The following is a 24,478-nucleotide window of genomic DNA, read 5'->3' on the forward strand; positions in this document are numbered from 1 at the left end:
TTAGTGTCTCATGTCAACTCTACTATAATGTGAGGCCTTCCCACTGAGGATGTAGATACACATGTTTCTCACTTACCCCTTCATCTCACTTTCCAGTGCCTCCATTCCACTTCTATATGGAAGCAATTACATCCTCTCTTAAGAACATGTCTTCTTTCTAATTTACTTGGTTCAGCTGCAATTTCACATGAATACTGAACATTGGATTCATAACCCCTCCACTGATTTTAGAAGTATATAAAACTGGCACCTTCTTCTAAAATAGGGAGTCTGCTGTCCCTGCTGTGTCAGATATTCAAGAAAAACTATCCTCCCTATGCCAGAGAAGCTGTTCTGACCAAGGCTGCCAATGATCCCCCAGAATCAAAATGAAATGCTTCTTCTGGGGTTTCAGTTTTCTATAATGTATCACTACTGACCAATACTTTCCTCCTGGAATCCTCTCCTTCTCTGGTCTCCAGGCCCACACACTCTCCTGGTGCTCCTCTAACTCACCAAATAGTGGACCATTTATTCTCAGTCACATGTGAAATTTGTTCCTTTTCTGTCTAGCCCATAAATGACCCTGAAGCATTACACTGGCTCATCTGTTTTTATCCAGCATGCTGTCCTAATGCATATGTAGTCAGTTACCTAGAAGATCTATAGTTCTTCATCTCTATTTTCAGCCCAGACATCCTTCTAGAACCCCATGCTTCTATACCAAAGTGTCTATTCAATATTTTGTTCAACTGTGTTATAGGAAATTCAATTCAATATATTCAAAACAGAAGTGTCCCTTTCCCCCTTCTGTACTCCCCATCTCATGAATGGCACCACTTTCCACCATCAAATCATTAAATGTAGAAGTATGACAGATTTCAGGCTCTTCTCATTTCTTTAAATCAAATTCCATTGATTCGACCTTCTTAAATGCTGCTTGTAACTTCTCCATCTCTCTGTTCTCTTCCTGATATTTCACATGGGCTTGTCTTCAATGGTCTCTTGACCATGTGATCTTAAATGGCCTCCCTGCTCATTTTATCTTCTTCTAAACGAATATTCACTAAAATAATCTTTTAAAACACATATCTGAACATATTATCACCAGCTTAATGCCATTTTGGGGCTCTCTTAGCCCCATCGTTTTCAAACTTCAGCATGCACTGATAACCTATAAGTCATGTTGGAACAGGTTGTTAGGCTCTACCCACAGAATTTCTGAATCAGAAGATTTGGGATAGGCCAGAAAACGGGCATCTCTAACAAGTTTCCAGGTGGTGGTATTGATTATCGACTAAAATCACACTTGGGAGAACCACTGTATAACTTATAATATACATTTTACACTTCACTGCATGGTGTACAGGGCTTTGTCAACCCCTCTATAGCCATATCACCTTACCACCATTATATGGATCTGACAGATGAGCTCCAGATGTGTAAAAGTGCCTCACTGCTTCTTGCCTCTTTGTTTTTGCTTAGCTATTCCCTCTTCCTCCTTTCCTTTCCCTCTGCCTGCCTATTTAATATCCACTCGTCTTTCAAGATCCAGCTCAAGTATCATCATCTGAGATCATTCCCAGTCTCCACTCCCCCACTACACACACACACACGGGTAGAACTGACTACTCCCTTTCTTGGATCTCATTTATGAGTTGAACCTCCCCTTGTCACAGAACATGTATCATTTATCGTACTTAACTGCCTGTCTTCCTCTTTAAACTCTAAGCCCTTATAGGCAGAAACTCTCTTTAGCATGAATACCTCCAGTACTTTGCGGACCATCTATAATATTGTAGAAATGAAACATTTGATGGGTGAATTAAAACAGATAAATATATAGAAGTTAAACAATTTTATTTTTTTAAGTTTATTTCTTGAGAGAGTGAGCACACAAGTGGGGAATGGGCAGAGAGAGGAGAGAAAGGAATCTCAAACAGGCTCTGCACTGTCATTGTGGAGCATGGCATGGGGCTTGCACTCACAAACCAGTGAGATTGTGACCTGAGCCAAATCAAGAGTTTGTTCAACGGACTGAGCCACCCAGGCGCCCCAAGTTAAATAATTTTAAAAGCCTATGCACGTTCCCACAAGATTACTCTGCATCTTTATGTAAGGAAAACTTATGATTTGGAAAAAATATCCAAGGGTAGTTTATATGTTTAGTATAAGACTAATGTGGAGAAGAGAAGTAGAGCTTCTTTCTTCTAAATTTAATGAATATAGACACTAAAAATAATTTGGCTAATGGAATATTAGGCCATACAACTGACTACATAGCAATTCCACAAGAATAAAAAGACTCCAGCAATTCTATTGTATTCTTGCCTATACTGAGTAAGGCCAGCATTAATTTATAATGCTTTCAGCATGCTTAAATAAAAGGATCTAGACTCTCTTTATAATGAAGAAAAACAATTCATTTTAAACAGGGCATGGAGTGGGTGGAAGGATTGGTTCAGACTATAAATTACTGAATGGCCAACAAAAAGGAAATCTTTATGTTCCTATCGGGTCATTGGCATAAGTTCCTGCATGTTTTATAACACATTACCCAAATATTTTGAATAGTTCATTTATTTATACATTCATTATTTTTAAAATATAACACAAAATATAATAGTCAATAACTAGAATGTAAAATATTGTGCTAAGTACACTGGAAGATTGAAAGAAAGGTCAAAATCACCCCTACCCTATTTTTCAACGGGGCACGCATGGTATTTTGGACAGGACAATTCTTTAGTGTGTGGGACAGTTCAATGCATTCCAGGATGTTTAGGACTCCTGTTATTCATCTATTAAAATACTGGTATCATCCCCCAGTAATGTAACCAAATGCCCCTACGCATTCCCAAACACTTCCTGGGGGTGGTATCAGCTACAGTTGAGATTTATTAGACTAGAGGTACCTTGACAAGGAGGCCCTTTGTGAAAAGTTGTGACACTCTCACTCTCTGGCTGTCTCACCCCATTTTGAAGGGAATAAGAAGGAAATGATGAATACTTTAAATTTTCTAATTTTTTTTTAAAAATTTTTTTAACGTTTATTTATTTTTGAGACAGCGAGAGACACAGCATGAACGGGGGAGGGGCAGAGAGAGAGGGAGACACAGAATCAGAAGCAGGCTCCAGGCTCTGAGCCATCAGCCCAGAGCCTGACGCGGGTCTCGAACTCACGGACCGCGAGATCGTGACCTGAGCTGAAGTCGGACGCTTAACCGACTCAGCCACCCAGGCGCCCCTAAATTTTCTAATTTTTTATGATTAACACTCATTTTACTCCTGTAACTCACTAATTAATAAGCTTAAATGTGAATGGTAATGTTAATGTCTAATAATTAGTTACCAAAGGAATAAATATTTCTTGCACTGATGCCAGCTATTATAAATTGGACAATTATCATCTGATCTGGACTCTATTGTTAGACAACTATCACACATCAGGTAAATCATATGTTTTGGGATAAAATACCACAATAAATTTCAAAAGGTAGAAATATTGGATAAAATGTTCTCTGAGCAAAATTAAATAAAATAAGCAATCAATAATAAATAGCTAACAAATCAAATAGCAAAAAATTAAATAATATACTTATCAATTATAAAAATTACAGATCAAAGGAGAAATCAAAAAAAAATTAGAAAATGTTTTGAAATGAATAATGAAAATAAAGATCAAAATTTATGGGATGCAACTAAAGCAGAGGAAAACATATAGCTTTAAATGTCTACATTGAAAACGTAGATTTAAAATCAATGATCTAAGTTTCCATTTTAAGAAGTAATAAAAAATGGGGCAAATTATGAAGAAAAACAATAATAAAAAGAAAAGCAGAAATCAATCACATATAAAATAATAGAGAAAATGGACTATAGTAAGAAGAATGTCCCCCCGCCCCCTGCCGCCAAAGATGTCTATGTCCTAATCCCTGCAATCTGTGAATGGGTTACTTTATGTAGCAAAAGGAATTTTGCAGGTGAGATTAAGATTGTGGACCTTAAAATAGGGAGATGATCCCGGCTCATCCAGGTGGGCCCACCTGTATTTCATGAGCCCTTAAAAGCAGAGAACTTCCTCCCACTACAGTCAGAGAAATGTGACAGTGGGAAAGTCAGAGGTGGAAGCCTGAGAGGAAGCCTGACTCAACATGTCATTGCTGATCTGAAAGAAAGATGAAATATGCAAGAAAGCCAGGCACACTTAGGAGCTGAAAGAGGCTCCCAATAACAGTCGGCAAAGAAACAAGAGCACCTCAGCTGTACCAAGGACCTAACTCTGCAAACAACCTGAATGACCTTGGGAGTGGATTCTTCCCCAGGGTCTCCAGAGAGAAGCATGGTCCTCCAACACCTAAATTCTGATCTGGTGACACCAAGCTGAGAACCAGTTGAGGCATACTGTACCCAGAATTCCAATACATGAGTACTGTGAGAAAATAAATGGGTGTTGCTTAAGCGCCTCTATGATAATTTGTTATGACAGCAGTAGAAAATTCATATAATTAATGAATACAAAAGCTGGTTTTTTGAATGATTAATACAATTGACAAATACCTAGGAAGACCAATCACGATAAAAAAGAAAACACGAAGTGTCAATAGGAAAAACAAAAGAAGGGGCATTACTACAAATTATGTAAACATTAAAATGTCAGTAAGGTAATTTTATATAAGTATTATGGCAAAAATTTTAAAACTTACATTTAAAACAGTGTCTTGAAATGCACAGCTTGGGGTTCCTGGGTGGCTCAGTCAGTTAAGCGTCTGACTTCGGCTCAGGTCATGATCTCACAGTCCATGAGTTCAAGCCCCGGTCAGGCTCTGGGCTGACAGCTCAGAGCCTGAAGCCTGCTTCGGATTCTGTGTCTCCCTCTCTCTGACCCTCCCCCAGTCATGCTTTGTCTCTGTCTCAGAAATAAATAAACATTAAAAAAAAAAAAATAGAAATGCACAACTTGACAAAACTGATATGAAATATATATGTGTGGGGATTTTTTAATATTATATATAAAATATTAACATATAATAATGTATATCCCTATATTTAACAAAGAAAGTGAATTTGTAGTTAAAATTCTTCCAATAAACAAACTCTAAAACCTGCTAGCTTCACTGGTGCATTGTATTAAACATTTGAGAAACAAATAATAACAACCTTACTTGAACTCTTTCAGAAAATAAAAAAGGATGTAACCTTCTCGGACTCATTTTAAAAGACAAGCATCAGGGGCGCCTGGGTGGCTCAGTCGGTTAAGTGTCCGACTTCGGCTCAGGTCATGATCTCACAATCCGTGAGTTCGAGCCCCGCATCGGGCTCTGTGCTGACAGCTCAGAGCCTGGAGCCTGTTTCAGATTCTGTGTCTCCCTCTCTCTCTGCCCCTCCCCTGTTCATGCTCTGTCTCTGTCTCAAAAATAAATAAACGTTAAAAAAAAAAAAGAAGACAAGCATCAACCTAAAACCAAAGGCTGGCAAAATTAAATACAAGAAAAATTATTTACCTATAATTTTGCACATAATGAAAGAGTCTTAAGAAAATAGTAGCAGAAGAAATCCAGAAATACAGATAAATAATATACATAATAATCAGGTGGGACTTTTCCCATGAAGACAAGAATCAATAAGTAATTCACCATATTAACAGGGTTTTAAGAAAGGAAAAGCCATATTATCTTCATAGATGCAGGAAAAGCATTTAAGAAAAAAACATCTATTCATAGTAAAAATCTAAGCAATTAGAAATAGAAGAGAACTTCTTCAAACTGATAAAAAGCATCCTTAACCTACATCTAACATTCATATTTATGTGGTTAATAACAACACTCTTTCCCTAAGATTGGAAACAAGGCAAGGATATCTACTGTCACCACTTCTTTTCAACACTGTACTAACTCTCCAGAAATGACATGACTATGTAAAAAAAATCTCAACAATCAAAGAAAAAGATAACACTAAGTGAATTTAGTATGGTGGTAGTACAAAAAGGTCAATTTGCAAAAACCAATTATATTTTTACACACTAACTTCACACAGAAATGAAAGTAAGCAAACAGTACCATTTACAACAGCATTAAAAAGTAAAATGTTAGCAATAAATTTAACAAGGGACAGGTAAGATCTTCACACCAAGAACTATAAATCATTGCTGAGACAAATTTAAAAATATTTAAATGAATGGAGAGTTCTACCGTGTTCATACCTCAGAGGAATCACTATTAGTAAGAGGTCATTTCTCTCCAAACTGACCTGTAGATGTAATGCGATCCAAACAAAATTCCAGTGAGTTTTTAGCTGAAATCTGTAAATTGACTATATGGAAGTCAAAGGATTTGGAATAGCAAAAACAAAACAAAACAAAACAAAACGCTGAAAAAAAATGAAGTTGGAGTTTTTTTGTTTTTTGTTGTGTTTTTTTTTGTTTTGTTTTGTTTTGCTTTTTTTTACTATCAGATCTCAATACTTGCTATAAAACTACTGAAAGACAGTGCAATGTGGGCATGGGAATAGACTAATAGATCAATGACACAGAAAAGAAGCCAGAGATCAACTCATATATACATATTCAATTGATATTCATAAGGATACCAAGGCAATTCAGAGAAGTAAAGGAAGGTTTTGTTGTTTTTCGTTTTTTGTTTTTTGTTTTTTCTAACAAATGGTGGTGGTACTACACACCTGTATGGGGGAAAATTTCCCCCCAGTGTCATACCATATCCCAAAATGATGTCCAGATGATCACTGGCAGGATGAACAACCCAAAAAGCGATAGCATAACGTATAAACTTGTTGAAACTATGTTGTACACCTGAAACTAATGTAATATATGTTAAGTATACTGGAAAACAGAATATTTTAATAATCCTGAAGTAGGCAAAGATTTCTGAGGACCAAAAACACTAAAGCAAAGTGAAAAATATATAATTTGAATTTCATCAAATTAAAAACTGCTTATCAAATGATACTCTTAACAAAGATAAAAATGCACAGAGTAGGAGAAAATATTCTCAACACAGTGTCCAAGTACTTGCATCCAGAATGCAATATAGAACACTTACCATTGAAGAATAAAACACAATTTAAACATGGGTAAAAGACTTGAACAGATACTTCAGAAAAATAAGGTATATAATGTTCAGTAAGCACATGAAAAGATGTTGAACATCTTAAATCATTAGGAAAACAGAAATTAAATTCACAATGATAAACCAGTTTGCACACCATCAACACCAAATATTGGCAAAGATGTGAAGCAAGGGGAACTCTAGTACATTCAAGTAGGAGTGCAACATGATTCAACTGATTTGGAAAACTGTTAGTGTCTTATAATGTTAAACATATACCTAATAACATATAACTCAACAATTCCAAATATTTACACCAAAGGATTTGCAAAAGAATGCTCATGTAGCTTTGTTCACAATAGTAAAAAACAGGAAACAATCCAAAAGACCATCAACAGGAACAGAAGAAACAAATCTCGGTATATTTATTCAACAGAATGTTACCCAGTAATAAGAATTAACTAATGATATACGCAAAACACGCTTGAATCTCACTAATAGATAGTATACAAAATAGACAAAAGAATGATTTCAGGTTTCCATTTATACAACATTCAAGAGCAGGGAAAAAAAATGTATACCTATAGAAATTGTATGTGAATGCCTTTGAAAGCAAAGACTAATTACAAGTTGAGGGAAGAGGAGTGCCTGGGTGCCTCAGTTGGTTAAGCATCTAACTCTTGGTTTTGGCTCAGGTCATGACCTCATGGTTTGTGGGTTCAATCCCCACGTCAGGATCAGAGCTACTGACACAGAGCCTGTTTGGGATTCTCTCTCTCTCTCTCTCTCTCTCTCTCTCTCTCTCTCCCTCTCTCTCCCTCTCTCAAAATAAATACATAAACTTAAAAAAAAAAAAGAAGTTGGGGGAAGGATTTTCTGGTTGAGATGGTGGTTATGTGGGTACAGACGTTTGTCAAAACTCATTAAATTATGTATGTAAGATCTGTATATTATAAAAAATTTACCTCAATAAAAATATATTCCTTTTTAAAATCCAAAAAGGAGGAAGGAAGAGTAATCCAGTGAAATGTAGTAGAATTGAGAGACAAATGTTTAAAGTCTATTTGAACATAAAGATCATAAACTTTTAGCTATAACCCAAAAGGAATAATGAATCAAAGAATACAGGTATAAGTTTCACTGTGCTTACTTAGCATATTAACATTTCAGCTGATTCTTCAAATAAAATATAGTAACTTGTTACAATGTTTAAATTCTTTTGACTGACATCCCATGATCTATAAATTCATATATAAATCAACAAATAATGTAGAGTAGTTCCTTGATTTAACTTACTAGTCTGTAAGAGTTTGGAATAAGAGATTAACCCTCAAAACTGGAATGTGAAATTCTATCAATGTTTTATGAATGTTTCTCCTCTAACAAATATATTTCTAAGGTTTAAATCTACTATTGGTATTAGTGTTGGGCATCTATAGAAATCTAGGTGAATGAGAGCACCATGTAGAAATCCATAAAATATAATTTATGTTTTAAGATGATATCATGCGGTCCAGTTTGCAAAGGAGAGGACATTCTGAATCAAGCGTGGGTTGTGAAGAAGGAGCTAAATAGTGTTATTTATTTCAGAGTGGAAGAACTTGAGATTTTCTATTTCCTAATATGGAAAGTTAAAAAAAAAAACTTGAGGATGTATGAATTAAGACCTGCCTCTTGATCTATAAAAGAAACCTAGGTGTGGATTTCCTTGGCATATATAAAAGAGCAAAAAATAGCTATACCTGAAATATTACTCATGCAAAAAATACTATTGCAATATAAAGAGGGTTAACATCCTGCATTGGGAAGTCAAAAGTCAAGTACTAATGATGAGAACTAAAGCTGAGTGAACTTTCACGATGGATGGGGATAAGCTTGAAGCATCTGAAGCTTCCATGATTAACTGTGATTGAAGTCTTTAATTTTTCCTCTAAAATTTTTTCTCTTAATTTCTTTTCTTTTTTAATTTTTTTTATGTTTTTATTTTATTTTTGAGAGAAAGACAGAGAGCGAGCAGGGGAGGTGCAGAGAGAGAGAGGAAGACACAGAATCTGAAGTAGGCTCCAGGCTCCGAGCTGTCAGCACAGAGCCTGACACAGGGCTCGAACTCGTGGATGGTGAGATCATGGCCCAAGGTGAAGTCAGACACTTAACCGACTGAGCCACCCAGGCACCCCTTCTCTTAATTTCTAACTTTTTCTCTTAGTACTAGAGAAACTAACAACTTCTCAATAGATGTATGATGAATGAATACATGAAACAAACGGGAGAATGGATAAGGAAGAGAGAAAGAGGGCTGCCATGGTATGACTCCGGAAGAATGGCAGTACCCCAGCCACAGATAGAAACCTTGGACTTGAGAATGGTCGACACTGGAGAGGGTCTTCTCACAGAATCAAACAGTAAGTCCTAAAATTGGACACCTAATCCCTGCCCTCAGCGAAAATACTTTAATGGAATGTCCTTTCCCAGTGTTATCAGGCTAAGAATATTTGGGAGAATTTTCACCTGTGTCATCAGATGCTCTAGCATCAGAATCAGAAAATCAGCTTTAGCAGGCTGGCAGATGTCCTTTAGAGTTCAATCTCAACAATGCTCCCTATGGAAAGGACACTGATGCTGGGATATTAAATGGACATGAATAATCACCTGATAAGGAGAGAGAACAGGCTGGCAGGCTCAAGTTCTAATTTAAAGGTATGTCCTTCAGAAGTCTGTCCAATGTACAATATCATTTTTATTGCATGGAATTACATTGGTAGAACCTTGGGGGAGCTACATAAAAAAAATTCTTCCCATAATCCTCCAGAGATAAGGCTTTGCTTTTTCAGCTCAGAAATTCATATTCCGGTAAATTTCAGTTTGGTTATTTGCAGCCTATCAAAGATAATGATTTCATCCTTTGAGTTCTAGGCTCACTTTCTTCTTTAAGTCATGAGGATATTAATTTTCTTTTGGACAGAGCAAGGAAATTGAGGTGATCTTATGGTCCCTCAAAAGTAATAACTACTCTCCAGCAGAGATGCTGGCTTCTGTCTTGCTTGAGCAAATAAGTAGCATAGCCTGGGTTTGATTTTTCTCCTTTGAAAACTAATATCATTAGAATCAAATGGCAGTTTTCAGGGTAGGTGTGTAGATGCTAGCCCTCTGTGGTGCTGAATAACCAACTTCACTGTCAGAATTTTTTTTAAGATATTGCTATTTATAAGACCTGTATTATAGAGGACAAAGGGGGAGCATTTTTCATCAAAAGCTGGAGACTCCACACTCTAGTTCCTAATCCACCAGAACTAGGATCTCTTGTGTATATGAGAACATACAACCTCAAACCTCCACCCACGGCCAGCAGTGAGCAGGGTACTCTTCTCTCAGCAGCAGAGGGGAAGGTTGACCTCGTAATCATGTCAGCAACTTAGAAAAGGCTACTTAAAAAGGGTCTGCTAAGATACACATGGAAGACGCCACACCATCTATATAGTAAAATATTAAAAAGTAAATTGTTGTTATCAGTAAAGGGGCCACAGTGTGTTTCTAGGGGATAATAATCTTTTTGTTAGTTGAGATTTTCATGTTTTGAATATGTGACATAAAGTTCTTCTTTGGAAACCATTCATCACTTTAGTGATTCTTTAAGCGTAAAGGGTCAGGTTCAAAGAATTCTGGTAAACAGTGCTTCCCTACCTTGAAAAGTGTATGTTAGCAAGCTAAAGGTTCTCTGTAAACTGTGTTGAACTCTGTACTTCCCAAACATGTTTAACCACGCAACCCATAACATGTACTTGCCTAACACAGAAATAGCCTCCTTAGAACCATCTTTGGAAAATATTTACCTCAAATGATTTCTAAGATCAGATATATATTCTGAAAAGAGGCTAAACCTGAGTAGCCTTTGTTGTGCAGGCTTCTAAACTAGTGCAAAAATAACTGAATAGTATTTCAATGGTTCCTCATATTTTTATTATTTCCTCTCTCAAATACGTTTTCATTGATCTCCACAGCTCCACAAAACAAGTTTTATCTTAAAATTGAGTATTACCATTCCAACTTGATGCCAGGAAACCACAACACTCCAAAGACTTCTGCAAATGATTTCGGTGGAAAATCATCTGACATCAGAACAATAGTGACAATGGCTCAGTTTGTAAGACCTTCTCTGGCTAGAGCCACACCACCCTTCCATGTCCCCAGGATGCTAACTCCTTGAAAACTGCCACCCAAAATCTCCCTCTGCTTCCCACAGAGGTGTGTGCAGTTACTGCCCTTGTGCTCCAAATGACTACTGCTTCCCTCACTCCCTCAATATTTGAAGAACTGCTATACTATGAGAAGAGCACTAGTTAGAATTAGGAACTCCTGAGAGCCAACCCTTACTCTGTAAATCATCAACCTGAGGACCTTCTTAGTTTCTTTTTTAATTTCATGTACTCTTCTGGAAAAGAGAAATAGAACATTTATGCCTCCCAGGGACAACAGTGTCTTGATAAGGAAGAGAGACATTCAATAGACTGATTTTCCCTTCACCACCACCCCTGTCATTTTCTTATACCATAATCTGAATTGCAAACAACTGAAAATAAAGATGACCCTGATATTTATGGTAATGAAATCTTTACCTTGGAAAATAAGGGCAACTAGCTTAAGAAGAAGAGCCAACATCTCCGAACCACCATTACCCAGAGCACTTTCTGCAAAATGTAATCTTCACTACAGGACAAAAGCAGTATTTTCCAAGACTCTGTAGGGCTTTTGTCACTATAATGGTATAGAGGGCTTTGCAATGGACTCCCATTACTCAGGTAGAGAGGCCTGTGGACTGTACACAGAAAGGAGTCGGTAAGTGAAAAAAGGCCAAAAACCACACCACTTCAGTGAAACCCAAAGGGTATTCATTCGTTCGTTCATTCATTCATTCATTCATTCATTCATAAAATATATACTGACCACTTACCAGGAGCCAAAGGAGTAAAGGAAATTGAGGTTTGTCCATCTATATCCTCAATTGCTGCCAGTTCAACAGGCTGTCTTCCTATGTCCCAGAGAGCAGTAGGGTGGCCAACACCAAAGCGAACAGTGGCTCATGGTGGCACTGGAACAGTAGAGGGGCATGTGGACTGGCATGAATATGAGACCATCTCCCTTCTTACTGGATAAGCCAAGAGGTTAATTATTCTCCCTCAAAGAGGGGCATACAAATTCAAAAGGATTCTTAAAGAATGAGTCTGGGTGACTGACTTTTTTTTTTTTTTTTTTTGTAGAAGAAACTCCAGAAAGTTAAGGCTCACGTACTGTGTATTGTTTAGCAAAACATGGCCACTTTATTATCATTCTTACTGGATGTATATTACACTTAAAATTAACTATTTCCTAGGAAAATTATGTGGCATAGCACTGAATGCTAGGTGTCAGAGAAGTGGAACTATCTGTTTTATTTATGTCAAACTTATTTGTCACAAAAGCCAAATCTGAAATAAAAGATTTTCAGTTCTTTCTTTTGATGTTGGATTGAAAGAAACTTCCCCCAAATTACTGGTGGCTTAGTGTGTAGGCAGTGCAGTCATGAGTGTTTTAGTTAATGTATGGTTTGTTTTGCAAAGACTTTTGAGCATTTAAAAGGAATGTTCATGAATTTCCAAATGCTATGTTTGCTGTAGCAAGAGACTCAGAGTAATCATTACCTCCAGCTGTGATTTCCATCTTCCCCACCGCTGCACCCCTGTGTACTTCTTTTCTATTTGACAGACATTCTGCATTTTTAGCCTCCCTGACGATAATTATGTAGTTGGTGAGCAGCAACCATTAAGCTTAGGTGCATTTAGTTCCTACTTAGCCCCAATTATATGATCATGAAGCACTTCATGAGGTAACACAAAGTCAAGCATTATGACAATGTAAAACTAGGAATTTAAATGAAAATGGAGGGGGGAAAAAGTTATTTTGAATGAGGTAGAAGACAAAACACATCTTTTTATAGAGGTCCTTTTTTGATAGATGTCACCTTCCAACAAATTATTTGAACATAATTTATGAAATTACCGTTCAGCCACATATGTAAGCTATAGCAAAATGTGTATGAGATTTTTACCTTTGAAATCTTTTTCTTTCTTAAATATTATAACATTTTAACAATATTGTCCCCCAAAAGTTACTACCTAGTAACTGCAGAGTTTATTTTGTTTTTTGGTTTTTGGGGGAAGGCTCTCACAGTGCTTATTATCCCATTTTAAGATCTATGCAACATCTCCTTCATAGCAGTTTAGGAATAAAACATAGTATCATTTAGATGTAATTCTATATTAATTTCCTTGTAATATGCAAATAAAGCCAGAAGCGTATATACTAAAACTGTACAGCAATGTCTTCAGCAGGCATATTAGGTGTAACTGTGTGTGTGTGTGTGTGTGTGTGTGTGTGTGTGTGTGTGTGTGTGTGTATTTTAGCTTACATTCTCGGGAGCCAGACATAGCTAACCCTAGTAATGATTATTTCCTTACTTTTCACTGTTTTTTTTTAATAGAAATATTGTTAAGGAAACTCTTAATAAGAAAAACAACAGGTAGTATTTTTTTTTAATCCAGCGAATTCCAAATTAACTTAGGGAGTTGTGAGAATGCATATGATATACACAAAGACTCTTCCTCAAAAAAATATTAGACCTAACATTCAAATGTCAAATGATACAGTGGACCTAAATGTATTTCTCATTAGTCCCTAAGTTAAACAATTTGGAATTTGATGGATAAAAAAATACTACCTCTTGTTTTTCTTTTTTTTTTTTTCTTAGTTTATTTATTTATTTTGAGAGAGAGAGAGCAAGCGGGGAAGGGGCAGAGAGAAAGGGAGAGACAAAATACCAAGCAGGCTCTGCACTGACAGTGCAGACAGCACAGGGCTCAAACTCACAAACCATGAGGTCACGACCTGAGCTGAGATCAACAGTTGGATGTTTCACCAACTGAGCCACCCAGGTGCCCTGATACCTGTTGTTTTTCTTATTAAGAATTTTCACTGTGGGGTGCCTGGGTGGCTCAGTCAGGTAAGCATCTGATGTTGGCTCAGGTTATGATCTCCCAGTTGGTGGGTGCCAGCTCCGCACTGGGATCTCTGCTGACAGCTCAGACACTGAAGCTGCTTGGGATTCTGTGTCTCCCTATCTCTGCCCATCCCACCCCCCACTCATGTGTGCTTTCTCTCTGTCTGTCTCTCTCAATGATAAACATTAAAAAAATTTTTTTAAAGAGTTTTCACTGAAATAGTTCAACCAAAAAAAAATGCAGTAACAAGCAAGGGTATAATCATTACCACTAACAGCTATGTCTAGCTCAGAAGAAGTCTGATTCTATTATGTAGCTCTTTGTTACATAGAACTCAGATGTTAATCAGAGAGAACCAAAAAACCTATATACATATCTTATTCTCTAGATATTACGATTACAAAGACACAGCTTTGGAAACAAAAGGATGGAAAATAAAAAAATAATATCTTGGTATCTTGCAGTTCAAAATTGTAAAGAAATTTCATGGGAACAAATGTGCTCTTGAATTGTATATTTCTATTAAAATATATATTAAGAATATATTTTTTTGGAGTTTGGGATTAGAAGACAGGTCAGAGCACAAAATGGAGAGAGGCCTTTTGCCTCTCCTGTGCCGCATACATATTTTGTAAGGAAGCACATGAACTTGGCAACCACCAACTTTGCAGATAAATAAAATAAAAAAATATATTATTGAGTCAAGATACTGTAATATTTAAGAAATCTGGGGCTTCTGTACCAAAATTCTTATTATTTACCGGGCATCTTTCGGCCCACAACACAGTAAAATTTTATTCTTTTGGGTCCCTTCTCAATGGCTGTGAGAAATTGACCAAATAGAAAATAGTGGGAGAAGCCAAAGTGAGATAAGATCCAAGCAATCATTACTGAACCATTTTCTAATGGGAGCTAACATGTTATCCCTAATAACATTATCCTTAATTTACATCCATGATCTCTTTATGTCAACCATCTCTGCCATCCCTTATTATATTTATATGTATTTACAACTTTTCTAGAGCTTAATTATTGTTGACCTGTGATGCCTTTTAGATATGATGAATTCTAATTTCTTATCAGTCTCATGGTCCTTCTGTTGTAATCGCAAATGTAGGAGTAATTCCTTCATGAGTAATAATAGTCACAATTCAAAGCACTTAAGTTAATCTCGTATCTCCTATAGTTATAATGCTTTTTGGGGGATTCACTCTTGGAAACTTAATTGACACCAAAAATTACCAAGACTGATTACCAATATGAATAGAGAGAAAATAGGTTAGAATTTAGAAGTCAAAAACTTTTTTAAGTATATAAAATTGACCACAGAACCAATGAAATCCAGTTCAGGGTGCTTCCCCTTTAAATCTCCCTAGAGTAAATATCACGATTTTTTCTTACTCCAACATACAAATTTAGAGCCATCCATCTTAAAACTTCTATTGCTGATATATATAAGAAAACAGAAAATCTCGGAATGTCAAACTGCAGAATTAGTTTATCTAATGTCCTTCGTATTGCCAAGTGTGAATGTATCACTAAGAGCTTGGTGGTGGACATTACTGGGGAGAGGAAGACCATTACACTGAATAGCCCTCGAAATTGATATCCACAAGTCAAATTGCCTCAAGTCTGTAGATGTGGCTTTATTTATTTATTTATTTATTTATTTATTTATGTTTAAATATTTATTTTTTTAGATGTGGTTTTAAAGTATACTTCACGGTCCACTATATGGTCCAAATATATTTCACAACTCCTCAGAAAAACGGTCAGGACTTCAAAACTGGCTGAAATGCTAATTTTCTCTAAAATATATGTATGAAGTCCAAGGAGAGCTCCACTCAATAGGTGTGAGTCAGAGGTCTACGTTTCTCACTGTGGTCACTAGGATTGCCTCACCGAGCCATTCCAAGGGAATGTCACTGAAGAGAAACCATCACCAATGGGCTAAAGGACAACCTGATCTCTTCAGGTACACTAGCAGGCAGGAAAAAGGAAGCAAGGGGCAAAATCAGGGCCACATACTCCACTCTAGCCTGTCAGTGTTCTCCTCGGGCTTTGATGTCCACATTAAAGCCATATCCTTCATCCTCATTTTACAGATGGGCACATTCAGTTTCACTGTGGGGAAGAGAATCCACCTGAGATCAAGCCTTTAATCCTGGGCTAGTATTAAAACCACACCCGACCCCTCCTTGGAAAATATGCATTAGAGTCAGGGAGAGACCTGTATTCAGTAACAGACTCAGTTCCACTAGTTCCAAAGTTCTCTCTAGACTGGCAGAAAAGTAAAAGTGCCATTTTTTTTTTTAATTTTTTTTTTACGTTTATTTATTTTTGAGACAGAGAGAGATAGAGCATGAACGGGGGAGGGTCAGAGAGAGAGGGAGACACAGAATCTGAAACAGGCTCCAGGCTCTGAACTGTCAGCACAGAGCCTGACGCGGGGCTCCAACCCACGAACTGCGAGATCGTGACCTGAGCTGAGGTCGGACGATTAGCCGACTGAGCCACCCAGGCGCCCCAAAAGTGCCATTTTTTGAGGGTTGCCATGATTTTGTCACTCATGAATTTTAATTTTTCTATAATATTTTATTAGAAAAGTTTTAAATTCACCCTGTTTCTGACAGAAAACAAGCAGCTATGTTGTTTAAATACAAACTTACATAAGGTGTCTTTAGTTAAAGCTCAATATTTAGTAATAAAAATAAAGGGAAGTCCCCTAAAACCATTTACCAGTGGGATATAGATTTTGTTTCCTTCAATTTAAGAATAGAAGTTCTTACTTTCAATGAAGTACCACAGACCATGTAGCAATATCTTGTACTTTAAATCTCTCAACCAGGCTTCTAGAGAAATAATGGATCTGAATGCTGTGTCTTATCAGTGAAATACATTTCATGGTAAATTCAGAAAGCAAGCATTGAGCGGAACAGATGTATGGTCTTTAAGGGCCATTTATTATACCAATCCTATTAGAAATAATAATAATGCAGCTTCTCTCTCTTAATAATATTTTGATCCTTGTCCTTTTGCTACACATAATACCATAAGTTAATACTTTACATGAAAATCCATTTCCAGAACAATCCTATTGGGCTGCTGTACCGTAGTAAACTCTAATCTCTGGAAGAGAGGGAAATTGCCAGAAGGGATAACAAGGTCTACCCTTTAAATATAGGCTGCTATTTTCTTTTGCAGTTAGTAGAGGAAAAGAAGGAATCAAGGGGACACCTTTCAAAGTATTTATTAGAGTACCAAATAAAAGACTAAAAATAAAGATAACCCCCCAAATAGAAGACCAAACCACCCAAGCCAGGGATAGTGACAATAGATGGCATTTTATTCAAATGAATAAATGAATTCTAAACAGGAATACAGCACATAATGAAAGATGACATTACCGCCTTAAAGAACCTTTCAATACAAGGCAATTCATAAAAATATGGGTATATATATTCATGTGGTGCAGTATTTTTCAATTATTTTTTACAAATAGTTGTATAGCTTCCTCCTACACAAACATTCATAGGGCACAGGTGAATCACGTTAACAGAGGAAAGGCTATTACAAACAATGGTGAGAGCAGTTTGCTATTTCCCCACCATCTCCCTCACTCCAACTCTTCTACAAAAGGGAAAGGCAGAGACAAAAACACTTCTAGAAGACAGAGCCCAGGGGGGATATCTCATCCTACAGGCATCCATCCCTCTCAATCATTCATTCCGTAAATACTTACTGAGTATACACTATGCAGACAAGCGGCTAGGGCTGGGGATACAAGAAGGTGAATACAGTTCCTGCCTTCAAGGAAATTATTGTCTAGGGGGAAGAGAAATCTACAGACCATTACAATACAGCACACTAAACTCTCCCCTTTGTCAAAAAGCTGAGAGCACTTGGAATTAGAAAAGGGTCTGCATGCAGGGGGAGCAAGGGGGCTGGTGTAAATGCTCTAATTCCATGTATCATTTTAGATCAGGGAATGCAGTAAAATATTCCACAATCACCTGGCTCTCCAGACCCTCTCCCCACTCCTGCATTCTCCCCATCCACACCCCCCATATACTCCTAACACAGGCCCCAAGACAGCTGCCCCAATTTGTTGTGTCCTACAGATAGTTCTCCAAAAATAAGCAGATAAAATCATTCTGGGAAAAATTCAATTGAGTACAGCTCCTAGCCTCCCAAACCAGTAACAGAAACTGGTAAAGCAGAAGTAAACTAGTAAAGCAAACTAGTAAAGCAGAAGTTTCATCGGAGACATTAGATTAAATAGACATGAGACACCAAAAGCAAGATACAAGACCAACAAATAAATTTTCCAATGAAATTGGCAAGTATAGTATAAATTTAAAATGGTTTTGTACTTAAATCCAAATTAAGAATATGAATGAACCAAGTGAGAATTTGGGAGGAGGATTTACAGGAAAGATTTGTACTGCAAGAGGGATCCTATAGAAACCATGTGCCCCAGAGGGAGAGAGGGAAGACATTCCTCTTCAAGTCAAAAGGGAGGAGGTTCAAAAGGGCCTCTCTTCACAGTGAAGATGACCCAGTAAACTAGTATCTGCCTCCCACCTAAGAGGTTTAGTAAACAAAGGGATGGGCCAGGGAGTTACTTTGATGGTGCAGAATGAGAGTTGCTTCTGTATTGGGATTGGTCTGCCCTCCCAGAATTTATATGGGCAAAAAGTATACAAGTGTTTTCTTTGACCAGGAGTGGTCTTTAACAAAAGAGAGCACAAACCATTAGAAGGAGGGGGACAACACAAAACAAGAGGAAAAAGCAGCACTCACAGCAGGGGAAGTACCATCCTTTGTGCCTGGCAAGGGCGGTGTTGTGGGGGGCATGCTCTGGGAACCAAGAATAGCACCATTCCGAGTCAACTCTAGACAGCCACCAGGCTACCAGGGTGAAATGCCAGTGTGTGACACTACGAATCAAGAAAACCTTTCTTACATAATGTTTTCCTCTTTCCTGAGCATTCAGGGAGAGAGAGAAAATAGAGCAAAAGAGGAAAAGGAGGAATCAATAAAAACCCTGAAATAAGGATGCCAGGGGGAAATCTTCACAAGCTGGGGAAAAGGGCAAAAGAAAGACTGCTTCTCCTTTCAGTATCACACTGGAGCAGTGGTTAACACGCTTCCCCAAGAGGAATCATTATGTCACTTACTATCTCTATTGTTTAGGGCCCAGACTCTAGAAGTGAACATTAACTTAACAGATTTCTTTCCATGAGAAAATATAACCCAAAAGGTACGGTTCTAGGACAACCTGTTACGAATTTAGGAAACTTAGTTCAGTTTTCTTCACCTTAGTGAGTATATGTGTTCCAGAAACGCTCTTAAACCATTTCTATCATGCTGCTCATTTCCTCATTAATGAGTTACATAACTGTTTGTCACGTGCTCACTTCACAATTGCATGAGAGCCATGTTTTAAACTCTTAAAAAATATTTTGCTGGAGAGGGGTATCTGGGGTGGCTCCATTGTTTGGGCATCTGACTCTTGGTTTTGGCTCAGGTCATGATCTCACAGTTTGTGAGTTTGAGCCCTGTTTCAGGCTCTAAGCTGACAGTGCGGAGCCTGCTTGGGATTCTCTGTCTGCCTGTCTGTCTCTCTCTCTCAAAATAAGTAATAAATAAACAAAAAAAAAATACTTTGCTAGAGACACAACCTTTCTCTGTTTCTCATTGCCAACCACAGCCTGCTGCAGAACTCCAGCCAACAAAAGAGAGAAAATTTAACTGGAATTCAGCTCCAAAGTTTTCATTGGTACATATGGCTGGTCCTTCTAATTTCCGAGCTGAAGCCATATTAACAATGCAAAGTGACTTTAAGAGTTTCAGTAACCTGAGGATGACCATAAATGTCACGTACCTGTCAAAATGTCCTTTCCAATGATAGGAATGCTGCCTTCAATATATTTTAAAGTAAAGCAGTAACAGAAAATAAAAATGTCTTTGATAAAAATCCCATGGGTTCTGTTTGTTCTGCTTACCTTAAGCTACACTACATTGTAGTGTTCTAAAACTACAGGATGATAGAGAGGTTCACATGGCCCACTAGGAGGAAATCAGAATATATATTTCTTCATTCTTCATTCTTTTCTCTAACCATGATGTCTCGTTTTTGGTTAAAAAACAGTTTTATATAGAATTTATATATATTTCTTTTAAATACACATGGCATGTTTATTTTTTATCTTTTTTTTTAAGGTTTATTTATTTTTATTTTGAGAGAACAAGCGAGCACTAGCAGGGGAGGGGCAGAGAGAAGGAGAGACAGAATCCCAAGCTCCTGGTGTGGAGCTTGAACTCACAAACCGTGAGATCAAGAGTCAGATGCTTGAAGACTGAGCCACCCAGGCACCCCTTTTTTAATCTTTTTTAATGCTTATTTATTTTTGAGAGAGAGAGAGAGAGATCAAGCACACGTGAGCGAGTGGGGAGGGAGAGGCAGAGAGAGAGAGAGACAGAGGATCTGAAGGAGGGTCTGCGCTGACAGCAGAGAGCCCTGCACGGGGCTTGAACTCACAAACCGTGAGATCATCACCCCAGCTGAAGTCAGGTCACTTCACCGACTGAGCTTACCCAGGTGCCCCTGCAGAGAGTATATTTAAATTCAAAAGCACTATAGGTGCTAGAAAATATATTGTACTGAATCAGGTATTCATAAGAATATAAAAAGCAAGCTCCAAAAGTAATAATTTTCATCAGGACGATTTCATTTGAATTCTACTTCATCCAAATGATACCAATAATGTATTTTTCTTAGGCAATTATAAAAACAGATGGAATCTTATTATAGATTTTTGCATAGCAACAGCAAGATTTACTACAACCAAAGTTGAGATGACCTACAAAACCCGGCACAGCCTGTGGTATATAAGATTTTAACATTGTAATGCCCCAAACACAGACATTTGCATGATATAAAATTCAGAACTATGAATAAATGAAATTGGTTAAAACACACTTTCATTAAATATAACATGTGATCATACAAAAACATTAATATACCTAATTCAATAAGAGTGGCAATGCATTGGGGCACCTGGGTGGCTCAGTCGGTTTATCTACGGCCTTCAGCTCAGGTCATGATCTCTCAGTTCGTGAGTTTGAGCCCGACGTCCAGCTCTGTAGCTGACAGCTCAGAGCCTGGAGCTTGCTTCAGATTGTGTCTCCCCCTCTCTTGGCCCCTGCCATGCTCATGCTCTGTCTTTCAATAATAAATAAACATTAAAAAAAAATAAAGAAAAAGAGTGGCAATGCATAATAACTTCATGTTATACATGGTTTACAGCTCACATAGAGTATGATCCCTGGAATCAAGTGTGAAAGTTGGGGTCTACACAGATTCAAGATTAACACAGAGTCAAGGTCTAAAACCACTTCTTACTGGCTGTAGAATTTGGGGAGAAAAGTCACTTATGCTATTTTAGCCCCCATTTCATCATAATGCCTACTGTAAAGTGTTTTGAGCACTAAATATAACAAAAACAATTTATGTGAATTACTCTATATACTTTTAAATCCTGTGTTCGTGTTCATTTATTATTAGAGTTTCCATTTAGTGCATTATTTTCTCTTCTTGGGGAAGGAGTGCCATTATAATGAAAGGTTCTTCCTGAACCCTAATAGATTATAGGGAGAAAACATAATCTGCCATCGCTGAAAGCTCCAATACAATTAAGTGAGGCTCTGAACTTGAGAAATGAAGAAGGAAATGGAGAACCATAAATGGAGGCCCCTCTGCTGCTGTTGCTTCTGAACAGCTTCTGCTCATTTCTGCCAGCAGAGTGAGAAAGCAAAGAATACATTACTCTCAGTGCATGCAAGAGAGAGCCAAGTACAGCAGCTTTTACCCATGACGGGCAATGGTTCCCAGATAGCAGAGCTCCCAGCAAGACTCTTGGGTCTGAAGCCAGGCAGGCACCTCAGAGTTCTGGGCTGCAAAGAAAGCCCTTCTCCTCTCCTTTTTTTTTTTTATTTAAAGCCCTGGGTCCACTACAGACCAGCACCAGAGCAGCAGAAATTTAGGAGTTGAAGACCCATCATGCCATGACACTGATATGCTGAGGGTGACAGAGTAGCCTCCGTCATATTTAGCTCTCAGTAACTGATAGAAAACAGCTGGATAACATCTTACATTTCCAAACCACAGCACAGCATGGACAATAAATAGAGGAAGACATTAAAACTCAGGAAAGGACATTCTGATGAATACAAGTTTCCTCATATTTTAAGAAAATATCTTATTCTAGGGTGCCTGGGCAGCTCAGTTGGTTAAGTGTCCGATTTTGGCTCAGGTCATGATCTTGCCATTCCTGAGTTCCAGCCCTACGTCGGGCTCTGTGCTAACAGCTCAGAGCCTGGAGCCTGCTTTGGATTCTCTCTCTCTCTCTCTCTCTCTCTCTCTCTCTCTCTGCCCCTCCCCCACTCATGCTGGCTTGCTCTCTCTCAAAAATAAACTCTAAATTTTTTTTTTAATAAAAGAAAACATCTTGTTCTTTGGGGCTACAAAGAAAATAAATGGGAAAAAATTTAAGTGATTTTGAGTCAAATTATTCTCTGGAGTAATAACTGATAAAACAACAAAAGCAAACAGACATTTAGAGTATTTATAAGCAGCAAATGGTAACTTTGGACTATTAAATAAGGCATCATGTTAAACTAGTTTCTCCTGCAGTTTAGAGAAACAGAATATCCTGAAAGGTAAACACTAAGTAATATAGCAGATGATATGCACATTGCAGATTCATAACTATTGTTTGAAACCATTCATAAATTTGCAAAACGGTAGATGTTGCCACTTTCTCAACGTGTCATGTTGTCCAAGAAGCCACCTCCATATACAACTAGCTTTTCAGCTTTGGAGAACAGCTACTCCTTAAATGATTTGTGTAGTCACTCAACAATTTAAGAAAAAGTGTACACATCGTATCTAGCAGTCTCTATGTTTTGGGTATTAAACAAGGTCATATGAAAGTGATAAATTCCAGCCTGCAGCTGCTGGGCTAATAAAGTTGCCCGTGAGTCAAGTTCCATCTAAATATATGCACATGTATTTCTATTACAATTACATTTGCCCATACGACATCAATTATCTCAAGAGTTAAAGGGTATTTCTTCACACCCCTATAAAAAAAAATTACTCAGAGTAAATTATGCTTTCACCAAATCCCCAAATGTATTCAATATGCTCCAGGATAACATTGACTTCATTTAAAAGGACAGCTTCTAGACCCTGCCTTGAATGTTCCCTGCCATCATAACTGAGAAAATAATGGTTTTTACTGTCCAATACTATTCATTAGTGTGGGATTTTTATCTCTCATGATTTTGGTGATCAATATTGAAAGGAAATGACATTTTTGACCCAACATTTGTTCACAACTGTATCCACAGACCTAAGGAAAATACAATCATTTTTCCTTAATATTTTTTCAAAATAAGGATACTACCTAGTCGTGATGTCTTCTTTCTGTGTGGGTGGATATCATAATTCCGGATTAAAAATAGAGATTCCAGCAAACTATTATTTTCATTGACCCCAGGAGAGTCCTGAAGGAAGACAACCATAATAAAAACGGCCATGGCGGGGCGCCTGGGTGGCTCAGTAGGTTGAACATCCAACTTCAGCTCAGGTCATGATCTCACAGCTCGTGAGTTCGAGCCCCGCACAGGGCTCTGTGCTGACAGCTCAGAGCCTGGAGCCTGCTTCAGATTCTGTGTCTCCCTCTCTCTCTCTGCCCCACCCACTCGCATTCTGTCTCCATCTCTCTGAAAAGTAAATAAACAATAATTTTTTTTAAATAGCCATGGAATGCAGGAATTGTGATGTCACCTTGCAGTCATCTGTCATTAAAGCAACTACAAAATGTAAAGTAGGAAGAGCAATAAGCTGGATCAGAGCACAGCTCTGCCCATAAGGAACGGCCTGACCCACTCCACTGATGGACCTTGAATCTGAAAAGGTGAAGGAAGGTCATTTCAAAAGTCCTCTTAGTTTGAAAACCTTAATTTGGGTAAAGACAATCTTGACTTACACTACGACTTGCAAAAGTAGCAACAGCCACCCCCTCCAAAAATAACAACTTTTATGATTACTTTGCCCTCTCCCAGTAACTCACCTTCAAACATAGAAAGGCCACCCTTACCTCTGAAAAAAATGAAAACTGTCCTTGTACAATGAACTTCTAGCATATGCATAAGGACAATTTTAAAATTATGTCAATCCTATTCAGTAATTTCACATGTGTATATAATTTATTATTTATGCGCATACACACTACATATAACCTTCCCATTCTATTGCCTGTATTCATTTCTCCTAGGTACAAGCCAAGAGTCAGATGTTGAATTGAATACATGTTGATATAGTAAATAATAGAT

The 24,478-nt window shown here is 37.6% G+C and overlaps 1 long non-coding RNA gene across 1 annotated transcript in view; it reads right to left on the reverse strand.

Moving 5' to 3' along the window:
• LOC132683189 (uncharacterized) overlaps positions 1–23,805 on the reverse strand; it is a 37,980-nt gene extending 14,175 nt beyond the window's left edge. Inside the window, exons 1-2 of the long non-coding RNA XR_009612091.3 lie at positions 23,548–23,805; positions 11,992–12,129 (exon numbers count right to left, since the gene is read on the reverse strand). This is a non-coding gene — a long non-coding RNA (uncharacterized LOC132683189). The remainder of the gene's footprint in view (positions 1–11,991; positions 12,130–23,547) is intronic.
• Between the last annotated feature and the right edge of the window lie 673 nt (positions 23,806–24,478).

This window comes from Panthera onca, chromosome C2, assembly GCF_046562875.1.
Source record: "Panthera onca isolate mPanOnc1 chromosome C2, mPanOnc1 haplotype 2, whole genome shotgun sequence".
Taxonomy (NCBI): Eukaryota; Metazoa; Chordata; class Mammalia; order Carnivora; family Felidae; genus Panthera; species Panthera onca.